The sequence below is a fragment of the Halichoerus grypus genome, chromosome 15, assembly GCF_964656455.1.
Source record: "Halichoerus grypus chromosome 15, mHalGry1.hap1.1, whole genome shotgun sequence".
NCBI lineage: Eukaryota > Metazoa > Chordata > Mammalia > Carnivora > Phocidae > Halichoerus > Halichoerus grypus.
Window position 1 is genome coordinate 40,301,961 of NC_135726.1, and position 14,473 is coordinate 40,316,433.

The 14,473-nt window shown below is 51.2% G+C and overlaps 1 protein-coding gene across 5 annotated transcripts in view; it reads left to right on the top strand.

Annotated features, from left to right (window-relative positions):
* Positions 1-50: 50 nt before the first annotated feature.
* ZNF536 (zinc finger protein 536) overlaps positions 51-14,473 on the top strand; it is a 424,522-nt gene continuing 410,099 nt past the window's right edge. For 2 of the 5 annotated variants that reach the window (XM_078063479.1, XM_078063482.1), the window contains exon 1: positions 51-585. The gene's annotated coding sequence lies outside the window, so the exon portion shown is untranslated. Of the gene's footprint in view, positions 586-1,101; positions 1,342-4,209; positions 4,340-14,473 lie in introns of those variants that run through there. The other 3 variants (XM_078063480.1, XM_078063481.1, XM_036070728.2) reach the window with 2 other exon arrangements.

A 14,473-nucleotide genomic window follows, 5' to 3' on the forward strand; every position in this document is an offset into this window, starting at 1 on the left:
ACCTCCTGCATCACTCACATCTCTACCTTGTTACCTCGCCTTACATTATTTACCAAAGCGTTTGCCTTGAGGACCAGCATTTGCAAAGTTGCCTTAAAAAAGTTATTTTGTTTGATAATTAAGTCCTGGAGCCCACCGCGTGATGATTATTCTGGACCCATAAGGCAGAGAACCTGCGTGACGTTTTTCTCGAAGTTTAATTACCGTATGCTAATTTCCTTGCCTACTACGTGATTAATTAAAATCATATTTTCATAATCATTTGGCACTAGTATTGTTTTAGAATTATCATGATCTCCTAAATAGTGTCTGTAAATAAAGTCGCCTCTAATGGCAGGCGCGGGAGGCGAGGCTGAGGACCTCTTCGTGTTTGTATCGCGGCGATTGGCAACATAACTGCCTTATTTACATTAAATACGCCACAAGGTTACAGCGCGGATCAACGTCATTTGATCGCTGATGACTCCCTTAAACGCCCGGGCTGTGACTGATTCTCCGCGTCCCGCTGTCCACCGAGATTCACCCGGGAGTTTTTTTTTTTTTTTCCCCAGAAAAGAAACAGACTTTAAATAGTTTCAGGAGCAGGTAAGAATTAAGCTTTTTCCTCTCCCCCTTTCCGTCTCTCTCTCCTCTCCCTCTGTGGCAATCTCTCTCTCCCTCTCGGCTGGATAAAAAATTCTTTAGTCAAAGGCAGGAATGCAAAGTAGTGACAAGCGAAGGGGCTGATATATGTCTCAGTAACGAGTCTGACAATCAGAATGTAGCTCTTGGAGAATAGATAGATTTTAATAAGTGTGTTTACATGAGCTCAAGGTCAGAAGCAAGCTGCGCTGTGTTAAATGGTTTCTTAGTTGCTAGACAGAGAGAAAAAATGGACGATCACACACCATTCTTTGTAGATTATTATATCAAGGGTTCAGTCTCTGGCTCATCAAAGCTAAATGCCGCAAGACCTATCTAGTTGCTGTGAATTATGCCAGGGCGACAATGGAGAGCGTTTTTAATGGTACAATGCATTTCACCTACCAGATAGGGGGAGGCCGAGCCGGGGATGGGGATGTCTGCTGGGGCTGGGTGATGAGTATCAATGAACGGGGCGATTCTGAAAAGAGGCAGATGAAAATCGAGCCCGCCCTGCCCCGGCTGGGCTGGGAACAGTTCACAGGGCTCTGCCGAGTGGGCGAGCGAGGCGCGCGAGCAGGGCGCCCGTCCCCCCTCAGCCCCGGAAAATGATCAAGTCAATCATGTGGACATGTTTCATTATTCATTGAACACAATCTTTTACAACGCTCCGTTTACGTGCCCGAGTTTGCTCCCGACGCCCGCGTTTCAATGTTTAAGGTAAGGAAAACAAAGGTGGGGGGGATCGCGGGGCGCGGCGCGGTGGGGGTGGGGGCGGGGGGGGCGCGGCGGGTTGGGGGGGGCCGGCGTCCGGGAGGTGGCAAAGTGAGTTTGGACTCTTGGCGTGGCCCCCCGTCCCCTCCCCCTCCCCATCTCGGCGAGGCCTGCCGCCGGGTTCCTTCTCGCCCCATCGCGATTAAAAAATACGGTCTAATTAAATATCCGTGGCTGTGACGTTGGCGAGAGAAGCTGTCAGCGGGGGGAAAAAAGAGGAAGAAACCGAGAAAGCGGCGGCGGCCGGGCATCGAATGGCGCTAGAGAACTTCGGCGGCGAGCGGGACCCGCGCCTGGGCCGCCGCCTCCCCCGCCCGCGGTCCCGGGACCGTTACTTTGAAAAGGAGTCGCGGGGCCGAGAGCCGGGGGCGCGAGCCGGACCCCGCGCCCAGCTCCGGGCCCAGCCCGCGCCCCCCACCCGCGCGCGGCCCGCGCGCCGCTCTCAGGCCCCGGGAAACTTTCAAAAGGGTCTGGGGGGTGGGGGGAGTCGTCTGGAGACGGGGAGGCTGGGGCCGCGGAAACTTCTGCTCAAGTGACTTTCCCCATTTTCTCCTCTGCCTGAGACTCGGGCGCCCCTCGCTCCCTTTCTCCTCTCGCGGCTCGCTGCGGGATTCTGGCCCCGCCGCCTGGGGGAGAGAGGCTAATTTGTAATCTTTTTTTTTTTTTTTTAATCAAAGTTAGCTGATGCTTACAGTGTGTCCAACTTGCGGGCGCCAAGGGCCTTTGAGACCTGCCATTTTGTGTTTTCATTGGCCTCCTGTGGCCTGGGAGCCGGGCGAGGCCGAGGCCGGGGGCTCCGCAGGGCCGGGGTGCCAGGGTCCGAACCCGCGACCCCAGGAAAGGCCGTGACGCCTGCAAGCGCAGGCGGCGTCCGCAGCACCTGCCCCCGCCCAGCCCAGGCCCTGGGGCCAAGCCGGGGGCCAAAGATACAAATAAAGAAAGAAATAAGTAACAGGTTTATGGAGGGAACTGAGCCGGCCAGCCCTGGGCTGGAGAAACGAGGCCAATCGGAGTGAGGGGGTGAGGGGGTGCGGGCATGGGGGCTCTGGAAGGCGGAGGAAATGGAGGGTTGGGGGCGTCTGGGAAGAGTGCAGTTTGGGGGAACAGATCCACTAGCCCAGATGTATGACTGGGGGGAGAATGATATTTGCTGATAAACCTTTCTGTTTGCTTCAAGACATTATTTTTTGAAGATCAAGGATTGAGGAAAACAGTCGTAGGCGGGACCGGGATGTATTTTAGGCAAAAAGAAAAAGGGGGGGGGGAGCTTTTCTTTGATGATGAGTAGGAAAGTGTCCAGATCTCGACGCGCCCATCTGTTGCAGTTTTGCAAATAATTTAAAATATAGATATCTCTATATAGATGGATGTACGTGAAGCGGAAGGTGGAAACGCAGGCGCCGACAAGTTAGAAAAAAAGAAAAGGGGATGCGGGGCAGAGAGAGATCTGTCCCCACCCCCTCTCCTCTTAACTCTTCCGAGGAAACTCCAGCAGGGCTTTCTTTGGGGACAGGTGGAAAGTTGTCCCCCCCCTTCACTTCTGTATTGTGAGCGTTCCTACTGTCCGCCTCTTGGCGAACGTGGACACAGCCCGCCCCCCCCGATCATTTGGGGGTTGGGTAGGGACGGCGGGGCAGTGGCGAGGGGCAGGGGGCCGAGGAGGGGCAGGGCGGGGTCCCAGCCCCGCGCGCCGGTCGCAGCCGCGGCTGGGTTTTGTTTGCCGGATATTGTTATGTCTAACGAGTGCCTCACAGGAGACGTGATTTGTCAGCCGCCTTCGTTTTCACTTTAGCAGAAAATACGGCGGCTGCGCGGCGTCCTGGCCTGCGGGGCCGGGCGCCGGGTGCGTGCGGGGGCGCGGGTGGGGGCGCCGGTGCGCGCGCGGGTGGGAGCGGGCGGCCGGCCGGGCACCGGCCAGGGGCAGTGGGCCGGGCGGGGTGAGTGCGCGCGCGGTGCCGGCCTCCCGCTCCTCCTGCGCCTTCCCTCGGCAGCCGCCGCCGCCGCCGTGCAGTTTAGCAGAAATCCGACAGGGGCCGCGTTTGCTGAGCGCATCCGGCCGCCGGGCAGCCCGAGCGGGCCGCCGGGCCCGGCTGGCCGGTGTAGACGCGGGGAGGGGGTCGGGGCGGGGTGTGTGTCTGGGGGGAACGGGCAGGCGGGGAGGGGCGCGGGAAGCGAGCTTGGACTGAGTGCTCGCCACCCCCCACCACCCCCGTCTCCGGCGTCCCGGGTGTCTCGGGCGAGTCGGGCAGCCCCTGGAGCCCTGGCCTTGGCGCCCCCGCCCCCAGCCAGGGCTTAGGTGAACTTGGGGTGGGGTGAGCGTGCGTGCGTGCGTGTGTGGGTATGGGGGGGCAGACTGGGAACGCACTGTTTTCTTTCCCAGTTTGATATTAGCAACTGGGTTTTTACTTTAAGACCGGCTTTGCTCACTGCTGGGGTTGGGAGGGGGCGATCTTTTCCCATCACTCACATCTTTGTTCATTGTTCACTGAGTGGAAGGCAGGCGACTTAAAGAGACGAAAGAGAGGAAAAAAGGGGGGGGAGAGAAAGAGGAAAAAGAGGGTGAGCAAGAAGAGGAAAGGACGAGAGGCGTGGGGGAAAGCGCCCCCGCCCTCGCCCGGGTCGGGCTGGACGGTGAAACAGTAAACCCGCGCACGGAGGGTCGCCGGGAAAGTGGACATTACCGCTTTAATTAACTTCGAGATGCTCCGGCGGCGGGACCTGGCGTAGCCGTGACGCGCCCGCATAAATCTGCCCGGCCCGGGGCTGCTCCGAGAACTCGTACAGTAGCCGCGTCAGATCCAGCGCGCGCCTCCCAGTCCGGAGCCCATTTGCATAATTGGATCTTTTTTTTTTTTTTTTTTTTGCCTCCTTCTTCCTCCCTGAAACTTGTTTGAAAACCCAAGTGAACACCGCGACGACCTGCACGCTCCAAAGCGAGTGCCAAGTAAGTGCCCTGCCGTGGCCTCGGCGCGCCCCGAGGTTAGCGCGCAAAGCCGGCCAGCGAGGTGCCCGGAGCCGCGCGCTTGCCGGCGGGCCTCGGCTGCGGGCTGCTGGCTGGCGGGAGGACTGTGGCCGCGGGCTCCAGGGCTCCCGGCTGGCAGCTCGCAGAACTTTTTCTTCTCTGTCTCCCGACTTCTCGGGCCAGGTGAGGTGTTTGGACCACGCAAGTACCTGTAGCGAGACTCGGGAGGCGACCTTTGGGGCGCGGTGGAGTTGGGCATCTCGGGTCCCGGGCGAGTAGTCGGTCCCCGCCGCCGTGGAGGGCAGAGCTGCGAGCGAGCGAGCGAGAGCGAGCGGGGCCGGCTGCTCGTCGCGCCGCGCCGCGGATGCAGCTCGTCGCCAAATGCCTCCCCCATTATTCTAAGGTTTGTGTCTCCGGCTGTGTGTGTGTGTGTGTGTGTGTGTGTGTGTGTGTGTGTGTGAGTGATCGGCTGTGCTTTAAAAAGAAAAGCAGCCAAAACAAGAGCAGGAAGGGCTTCTCCCTTAGCTTGCCCCCCCATTTCCCCAGCATCATTTATTTCTGTTGCTCAAAGGAGAGAGTGCAGAGCTTAAAGGCTAGACAGGGTCACCGAGAGATTGACAGTTCTGTTAGAAATGCCATAAATGCTATAGCCAAAATGTAGCTGCATTAATAAAATACCAACCCTTGCCTGGCGGGGAAAGCGCTTTTATAGTATTTTAAATTTTATAAAAATATATAATATAGTATTAGTATTATTTACAGTGTTCCGAACCTGGGGGAAAGTCGAATAGCTTGGGAGAAAACTGTAACCCTAGTTCCTGTTTGCCTAGGAACTTGCTGGGGGCTGGGCCCACCACCCTGCCTGGAAGGGGTAGGGACTCAGCTTCCGGCCTGGGGAGTCACAGGGGGGCGCCCCCGGCAGCCCTCTGGCCTCTGCTTCTGGAGAGCCTAGGGCTTCTGGCTGAAGGCTGCTTTAGTTATGATGTCATTCTGATAGCAGAGTGCAAATGTCTCCTGATTCCACCATTAACCGCCTGGCTGATTTGCTTGGTAATGATAGCACTGACGTCCAGCGCCTTGACAAATGCAGGCCTGCAGAGCCCTAGGAATTAACTTTTCCCCCCACTGAGGAGGGAGCGAGCTGCCAGAAGTCTCACCACTGGGCCCCTGCCTTTGAACTTGGTCCTGTTCTCAGTCCAGACACTGACATGGATGACGGGCCCCTGGACCTAGAGACCCCTGTTGTCCTATAGTTTGGAAAACTTTTAGAAGGCTTTCATTTCTGGAACACCTCTAATCTGGCAAAACTTGAATTCAGTTGTGACCGGGCAGAGATATTGGATCTGATGGATGGCCAGGACCCCAGGTATCTCTGGGGCCACTGCCTGGAAGAGGGGATTGCGACATCTGCTTCCTACCTTCTAGTCCCTTAACCGGGACTTTATGTTAATGTCACTGCAAGTAAACCGGATTTAGTGTGGATTTTTAAATAGTGTACAATGATTTAAGATTTCTTTTGATTTACTGTTCAAATGAAATTTGCATAAATGTGATGAAAATGAACTTAACATCTGGGCATATGAAAAAAGGTTAGTACCTCATATGTCATCTGCAGAGAAAGTCTCTAAAATGCTTTCACCCTAAACTGGGTTCGGGGAGACAGTTCCTGGAGACATAAATGCTAATTATGGAAAACCTGGAGAAAGCGCTTTCGATAAATTTGCATTCTCTTGGACCACTGCTCTGCAAACCCATCTTGTTCTGTGCCTGGAGTGCTTAACTTCTGAGCAGGGTGGAGATCCTCGCAACTCAGCAAGTTAACTGCTGGCTGGGGCTATCTTCACGGAAGACTTAGGGCAGGCAGGGAGCGACAGTCATGCTGCTCTGGTCCGAGCCGGAGGCCGGTAACCCCTATAATGGGAGAGGACAGGGAGGTGGCCGGGATATGCAGCCCTACTAACCACAGTTACCCTTTGGGTCCTGAAGGCAGTGCTGAGATGTCCAATCAGTGCCTACTGAGCCCCAAAAAGCTGAGTAATTAGGCTGTCTCCTCTGCCTTAGGTAACCAAAGAAATCTCCATCAGCGCAGACCTATAAAATCCACAAGCCCATTCAAATGAACTCTGAACTCCATCTTACTTTTTGAGCAAGACAAGCTTATCTCTGGCATAAGGAAATCAGAGTTAAACAGCCTTCCCCAGACGTGGTTGCCTTTTGCTCAAAAGTTGGCTCTGAATGGCACAGGTGTTTATAAAGTGCCTTGAATGGAGGGAAAGAAAGACAGCAGTGATGCTCATGAGAATATAGACGAACTTATTTATTTTTTTTTAGAAGAGGATCATAAAAGAAGAAAGAAAATAGATTTATTTTTCCAGTTTGAATGAGGACAATTATAGCTTTTTAACATCTTTGGATTTAGGGTTTTTAATAAGCCTTTTAAGTAAGCTGAAATATCAGCTTGCATTTTGTTCTCAGCATTATTTAAAGGGAGACTTGACTGCAAGTTTAACAAGAGAAATGAGCTTTGTCCAGGTCAGCTTTTGTCCATGCTAAGGACTGAAGTCCCAGAACATCTCCTCCAGAACCTAGAGCAGGTGAGTGCTCAGCCCTGCTTTATGCTGTCTCCAGGGAGGCCTTAGATTTGGTCTGGAAGGACACTTGTGGTCAGGTGGCCTTCTCAGGCTGTGAAGGCCGGATTGTGAGGTCTAAAAGCAAGGCGCAAGTTCACTGGCATTGGGGAGACTCCCGTCTGCTAGTAAGGACTCATAAGCAGGGACTTTCTTAGTGAAACCACACCTGCCCTGCACACTGGCATGCTCCCTCCAGGACGTGCCATGGCATGACTTCGGGGGGGCGGGGACAGGGAAAGAAGCAGTCCCAGGGCAAGGTGGGGGTGGAAGGCTCTGCCTGGCTGGTGGGGCTCACTGTGTCTTTTACCTGGTTGAGTGGTACCTGGTTGGGAGTTGTTGGGAGAGAGGTCTTTTGTCAAGGAGATTCAGGTCTAGACTGTCTGGGTCACCTTTGGTAGCACTGAGTGCCCTTAGAGGGCTAAGCAGCCGAGCTACGCTAGGGGGTCATCCATGCAGTCACACTGAGGTCTTAGTTGTGGTGATGCTGGTGTGTGTACGTGTGTGTGCACGCCCGTGTGTACTTGTGCGTGTGCTTCCATGTGTGTATGTGTGTGTGTATGTGTACGGGCTGGGCAGGGTGTTGTCTGCCCGGAATCACTTCCACCGGGATGGTTTCCTTCTTGCCCACACTGTACTACTCAGGGCAGATTAGTGAGTTTGTGAGCGTCTGAGTGCAGCGTAGGGGAACATAGGTCCTCAGGGTATGGATCCTGGGGAATGCAGGCCACTTTAGATTCTTCACCCTACCCATTTTTTTTTTTTTCCCATATGAGGGCAGACATGGATGGAAGCCACCTCAGGAAGGTGGGCTACTCAGCAAGCCTCCCAGCTTGGGTCTCTGCAGCACCTGGGGGTAGCAGGGGGGCCTTCCTGCCCAGTTTATGCCATCCACAGGCTTCCGTTGACTTTCTGCTATAGGTCTTCATTGTGTGGAGATCAGGGCTGGTCTTAGCTGGCTCTGTTGGCTGCTTGAGGATTCCTCCTCACCCAACTTTCACTTTTCAAAATCATTGTAGATCTTTGGTCTTTCTCTTATAGTGGAGTTTTGCAACGGCAAAGACATGGAATCCTTGGCTTTTCAATAGCTTCTGAGCCAGGTCAGGCTTATCTGCCTGAAGAGACAAGATTCAGGGTGAGGCCTTTGGTGGAATTTGCTAGACTGATCTGAGCATTGTTTTTTTAGACCAGAGCTTCCCCTCAGTGGCAGTGTGGGCCTTGCCCACTTGTGGGAGTCTGTCCTGTGCATTGTAGGATGCTCAGCAGCACCTCCAACCTCTACTTAGATGCCAATAGCACCTCCCCGTTGTGACCATAAAACATGTCACCAGACATTTCCATGTGTCCCCTGGGGGCTCCTTTCCCAGGCCTTCCACGTGCCAGGCCTTGTCCTGGCCATGCCCAGGGAGGTTTCACACTCAGAGAGAACACAGGCTGGTGGGAGATAGATACATCCCAGTGCCCTGCGGCAGCAGGACATTGGGCCCTGCACCAAACAGGGGGCAGACCTATGGGCCCTGAGAAGAGGGAGGGCTTCCAATGGAAGAATCATGGGTGGAGGGTATCTGGAGCGAAGGTGTGGGGCTCAACTGCGTTTTTACATCAGCTATACCCTGAAAAAGGCCCTGTGGATGAGAACTATGGTCTGGGCCCCCTGCCTGCCATATGCAAACCCAGAAGTGGAAAGTAACAGTTCTTGGTTTCAGAGTTGAGGCTGGGCATCCTGCTGGCAGGATGAGGATAGTGGGATAGTGGGTTTTTTTGTTTGTTTGTTTGTTTTGTTTTGTTTTTGTTTTTGAGCACTTACTATGTGGTAGGCATGGGTTTTAAATACTTTCCTCATTTAATCCTTACACCCTCTCTGTGAGAGCGAGTACTGTGTTTGTCCCAAGTTTCAGGAAGGGAACCTCAGGCAGTGAGAGTGGTGGGCTGGGCAGTGGCTCTAGGAATAGAGCCTACCCAGTCTGCCTCCAGAATGGGCACAATTCACCCTCCACTGCGGCCGAGGATCTCCCCTTCCTGGAGGCACACTCACGGCAAGACCCCTGGGGTTTCATCACAGACCCAAGAAGGAGGGTATCTGGAGCCTGACACCAGGCTAGGAGGCTTCATGGGCAGGTAGAGAAGGTTCTGGTTGGCCAAAGCAACTTGTTCTTTCTTTGAGGGGCAGGGGCCTCCAGGTGGGTGGTGGCAGGAACGTCCTGAAGATGCTTTGAGGGCGTTAAGAGGTGCAGGAAGGAAAACCAGTTTGTAGGGGTTTTTTTTGCCCCTCCTCTACCTACCTATTCTTACTCTGTAGCTTTACAATGAGAAAATTAAGTGCCATTTTGACATGGGAGAAATGATCACCGTAGGCTTGAGCTGACATTAACCTGCAAGTTTTCTATCAATGCATTATAGCTTTGATTACCTGAGCCGTGTTTAGCTGGGTCTTTCATTACCGAGGTGGGCTTGGCTCTTGCTTCTTCCTCTCCCTGCTGATTCTTCAGCCTGGATGCTGGTCTGCCAGCTCCCCATTACTTCACTCCACCTTTTCCATCCATCGGGGACCATCAGCCTCCTTCATGATTTTTTAGCTTTTTGTTGTTGTGTTACCAAATTACACATGCACACGGACTCTGAACGCAGGATGAAGTAGCTCTATTTAGGTTGTAAAAGCCAACCCATAGAGTCCCTCAAATCGAGATTAATCACAGAAATGCCCATTCAGCCTTAATTATAATGATGTTCTCCCTTGCACATCTGAGGTTCCCACGTAATTCCCATAGATTTGGATGGGATTTTGGCTCATGGAAGGGCTAGATTGTCGGGCCCTCGGGGGTTTTCTGTAATTCAGTAAACATTTATGCCTGTAGTTTCTGGGCACCTGAGGAGGGAGGGTCTGGGGCACCTCCGTGTAGGTGGGCAGAGGTGGCCAGAGCATTAGCACCTGCTGGGGCTGCTGGTGGTCGGGCCTTGCCTCCTGCCAGGCCCTGTGTTCTGCACTTTGGGTGCTTTATCGTCTTGAGTTCTTTTAACAACCCAGTGAAGGGCATCCCTCAGCACTTTGACCCGTGGGCAAACTGGGGAGTGTGACACTTGTTACAGCTCCCAGGCTCCAGCAAGGCCAAGAGAGGCTTTGAAGCCAGCAGGATTAGCCTGGGAGATGGTGCTGTGCGCCTTGCCTGGGCTCCTGCCTCCCTGTACAACACTCCTCGTGGACAGTGACAAAATCATCCTTTCCGGGCCTATTCAACTAGCCTTTCATGTGGAAGTTAAAAATGTACCCTGGGACCTGCGACTTGGAGAACATATGCATTTTTGTAAATTTGCTTTCAAGAGGAAGAAAATATTTGGAAACTGTACCAGCTAAACTATCAGCTTTAGAGAAGCAAACAGATCCCAGAACGTGTTCATATTGTATATAAAATTTAATCTCTTTGAATAGCTTGATTATTTAGCTTTACCTTTCAAAATATCTAAAAACATTTCTTCCTTCCTGGATAGAGAAAAAAATGGCACACACATTCTTTTTTTTTTTGTTCTTTAAAAAAATCGAATTCTCTTTTAAAATCTATTAAAGTCAAGTCAGGCAAAGCCTTCCAAATTATTACAGAAAGGCTGTCATTTCAGTGAAGCCTATTGAAGGGGGTGGGACATCTTATTGAAATTACAGCTAAAGTGCTTTAATTATTTTGCTTCCTCGGCCAGGGCTCCCAGTTTGGGGGTTGTAATCTGTGGATGCCAAGTGGCTATTTCAGCAGCCTTGAATCCGTACTGAGCGGAGAGCATTTCACTGATGAAACATGGCTGGATGTGCTAATTACCCTCGGTGCAGGATTCTCGCAGTAGCTGAGAAACTTTATGCACCAACGTGTTATGCACCCGCCCGCCCCCCCCCCCCCAACAAGAGGGTCAGCGCCGGTGGGTGGCAACCCAGCTCCATTAGATTGCCCGAGAGGAGTTCAAAAGGTGGAAAAGTGTAGTGTGGGAACGTGGGGGAGGGAGCAAAGCAGCCACATGCCGACCCGAAAGGGTTTAATCTGCACAGCCAAAACGTCCTCTGATGGTGGAGGGCCGCCTCGGCCGGTCAGCGAAGCCACTCCTCTCGCTGAGCCCTGCCTGCCACTTCGGACTTGGACTTGGAGCTCGGAGCCCTCGGAAGCCAGCCGCAGGCGGGCCCAGAGCTCTCACGGACTTCAGATGCTCCATTTCTTAAGCAAAATGCCAGACACTCTGTCTGCAATTCTTTTCTGAGATCATTGACTTGACAACTTAATATCTGTTTTCTCTGTGTTTTTTGTTTTGTTTTGTTTCAGTGCCCCCCCCCCATTTCTTTTCAGCTGTGTCACCCTTTGCACACACATTCTGGAAGTATGTCGGGAGAGCTTTTGTTAAAGTTTGCTGGTGGGGGGTGCACGGGAATTTAGTTCCATTTAAAATTCTCATCTAGCATATTTTGGAGGCAGAAGAAATACAGACAAGATGATGCAAGCATTCGCATCATCTGCAAATGTGTTGATTAAGGCTGTAAGGTAGCCATGTCCCCTTTAGCAACTGCTGCCACCCCAAGGAAGACACAGTGGTTTTCTAAGTGCGTGACAAATGAGGGACTCATCCAGGGTCTGGTCATCTGACAGGCATTTCCCATGACAATGCTTCTGTGACGTAGGAGGTGGTGATCCGGCTTGTCTTTGGCGGGGAGAACGTGTGTGCTGTGCCTGTTGGTGTGTTTACTCTTTAATGATGGCTGTCTGGTGAGGGCAAGTAATATATTCCAGATATTCGAGTATGTACCATTTTTTCTAAGCCTTCCCAGAAGAACTGGCTGCATTTTGACACAGTGCCCTTTTCTCAACGATACCAGCCACTTGAACCTCACGTTTCCCCCTCACATCTCAAAAGGTTGACAGGAGCTAGACCCGTGTGTGTGTGTGTGTGTGTGTGTGTGTGTGTGTGTGTGATATGTTCTTTTCTTTCTTTTTTTTTTTTTTTTTCCTCAGGCACTGCTTGCCCTGCCTGCATTAGGAGCCTGGCTGCTCAGGTGAAAAATACCAGGTCCTTGTGCGGACCTTGGGGACGATGGGGTGTTTGCTGTTAAGAAAACTTTTTCTCCCTTTGCGTGATAATATTGCTGAGATAGAAATGTAATTCTTGTGTGTGATCTCCAAATACCACCTTCAATAAAATGATTTGTTCATTGATCTAAAGAATGAGTGGTTTCCAGCTGCTTCATTCCTCAGGACAGACTTTCGAGTTGGAATCTGCCTCTGTGACTCACTTCTGGTGGAGGCTGGCCTCCTGTGGAGGTCACTGTGAAGGGGCTAGGTGGCCTGGAGAGGCTGGGGCGTAGACTGCTTATTTCTCTAGGAATCACAGGGCTGAGCAGAATCCAATGCAAAATTCTAATATGGTAATTTGTGCTTGCCCATCATCTTCATCTTGAAGGCAGGCAAATCGAATCATTGCTGGACTGGGGAGCCAAGGGCACCCTCCTTTTATTAATCTCGCTCATCAGCCAGCCGTTAACCCTTAGATTAACTCAAGGAAACTGTGCGTTTTTCCACTTGCTCTATCATTGCTTCTGAAGGAGGAGAGTCTAAAGAGGGAATTCTTTATGTGTGTTTTATTTGCTAATTAAATGTTTTTGCAAGAGTTACCTAGTACATGCATTGCTTGATATATCAATACCTATAGGTTAGTTTTTTTGCATAATTTAATTTTTAGAGATACTCCCATTCCCATTCCGTGATTAAGATGTTTATTTCATTGAGCTGGAAACATCAAGTCTGTAAATGAGGAAGAGCTGGAAGCATTTTATTTGTTTGTTTTGTTTTTAAGCAGTGTGACACAGTGATAAAGAGCTCAGAACCAGTCAAATGGGGTCAGTTTCGACACCCACTCCTCCTCTTAGGAGCTCACTGTGAGCAGGACATTTCTATCCTTAAACCTCAGTTTTCTCATCAGTAGAATTGGAATAATTCTTCCTCCCTAATTGAGTCATCAGGATTAAAAGAGGAAATGATTAATTAATGAGTCCAGAGACCAGCTATTCAACAAATGGCCAGCTACTATTAGTGCTTGTTTTATACATTTTGTTAACTATTTTAGAAACGGAAACCCCACCAGAAACTGTGGGCATCAGTCATTTGCATAGCTTAGTGGAGAAGTGTCTTTCCTCCTTTGTTTCTCTGGCTGGCCTTTGGAGTTATTTACCCGGGGATCAATAGGTATCAGCTGATTGATTTCCTATATGTTTCAGAAGATGCATTTTAAAGGGTCAGCTGAGTTCATGGAGGGGTACAGGGCGGGGGTTGGGTTTAAGTCTTCACTAAACAAACATTCTCACTCCAATCCATGAAGTGTTAGCGCCATGTTTCCAGGCTACACACACACACACACACACACACACACACACACGCACTCATGCATGCACGCAATTACGGGTGCGCACACACATCCCTACTGGTTGCTGGGATCTTGGTGGGAATGTGATGGGTGTTGCTCTTCATCCTTTACCTAGACCAAAGCCAAAGACCCCAAGGAGGCATTGTCATTCATTCATTCATTCATTCGTTCATGCATTCTTTTAAAAAGTATGTATTAAGTGCATTCTGTGTCCTAGGCAAGATGGGTGCTGTGAACAAGCGCAGAATCACTTTGGAGCTGTTGTATCAAGATAAAAGTGAAAGTGAAGGCAGTGATGATGATTTCTTAGGTTCCAGGTTCCAGATTAAACACAAACACAGACACACAGACACACAGACACACACACACACACACACGTGTGTGTGTGTGTGTGTGTCTGAGACTCACTAATTTGCATCCAGGCATACAATCACATGCTGATTTCAAGGGAGCCTAATGCTTAAGCATGAGCTATAAAATTGAGTTGAACTTGTGGCCATTGCATTCAAGATGGGTCACCCACGAGAGAGGTGGGGAGTTGAACATAACTCCTTTACTTTTTCCCTCTGGGGAAAAGGTGGAATTTGGGCTGACTTTCCCTCACTGGAAGGGATCCCAAATCTGTGACAAAAGGAAAATGCCAGCCATCCTTTGAAAGTAAAGAATACCCTAGTGATGTTATATTAAGAAGCAAGATCCCATCTTCCTGGGGGAAATTTGAAACCAAGATCGTGTCCCATAAATAAACTGCTAGCATTTATTGAGTGCTTATTACATGGGTGGCCTTGGCCTTAAAATACAAGATATCATTTAATTTATTCCTTGCACATCCTCTGCCTTGGGATGGAGACAGGGAGGCCTGGCCTACCCATGGCGGGTGCCTTGCCCAGCATCAGGGAATTGGTTGATGGTGATGCTGGGTTCTCTGAATGGCACTTGGGCCTGTGACATGTGGGCCGCATGTGCCCTCTGGACTGGGACTCTTGGCACCTGGCCTGGACCTCCTCTGAAAATGGGGTTTTCAGGAACAGATACAGCAGTTGGAAAATCAAGGCTCATGAGACTGACAGACTTGTTTTAGTTGTAAAGATTCTACCATACT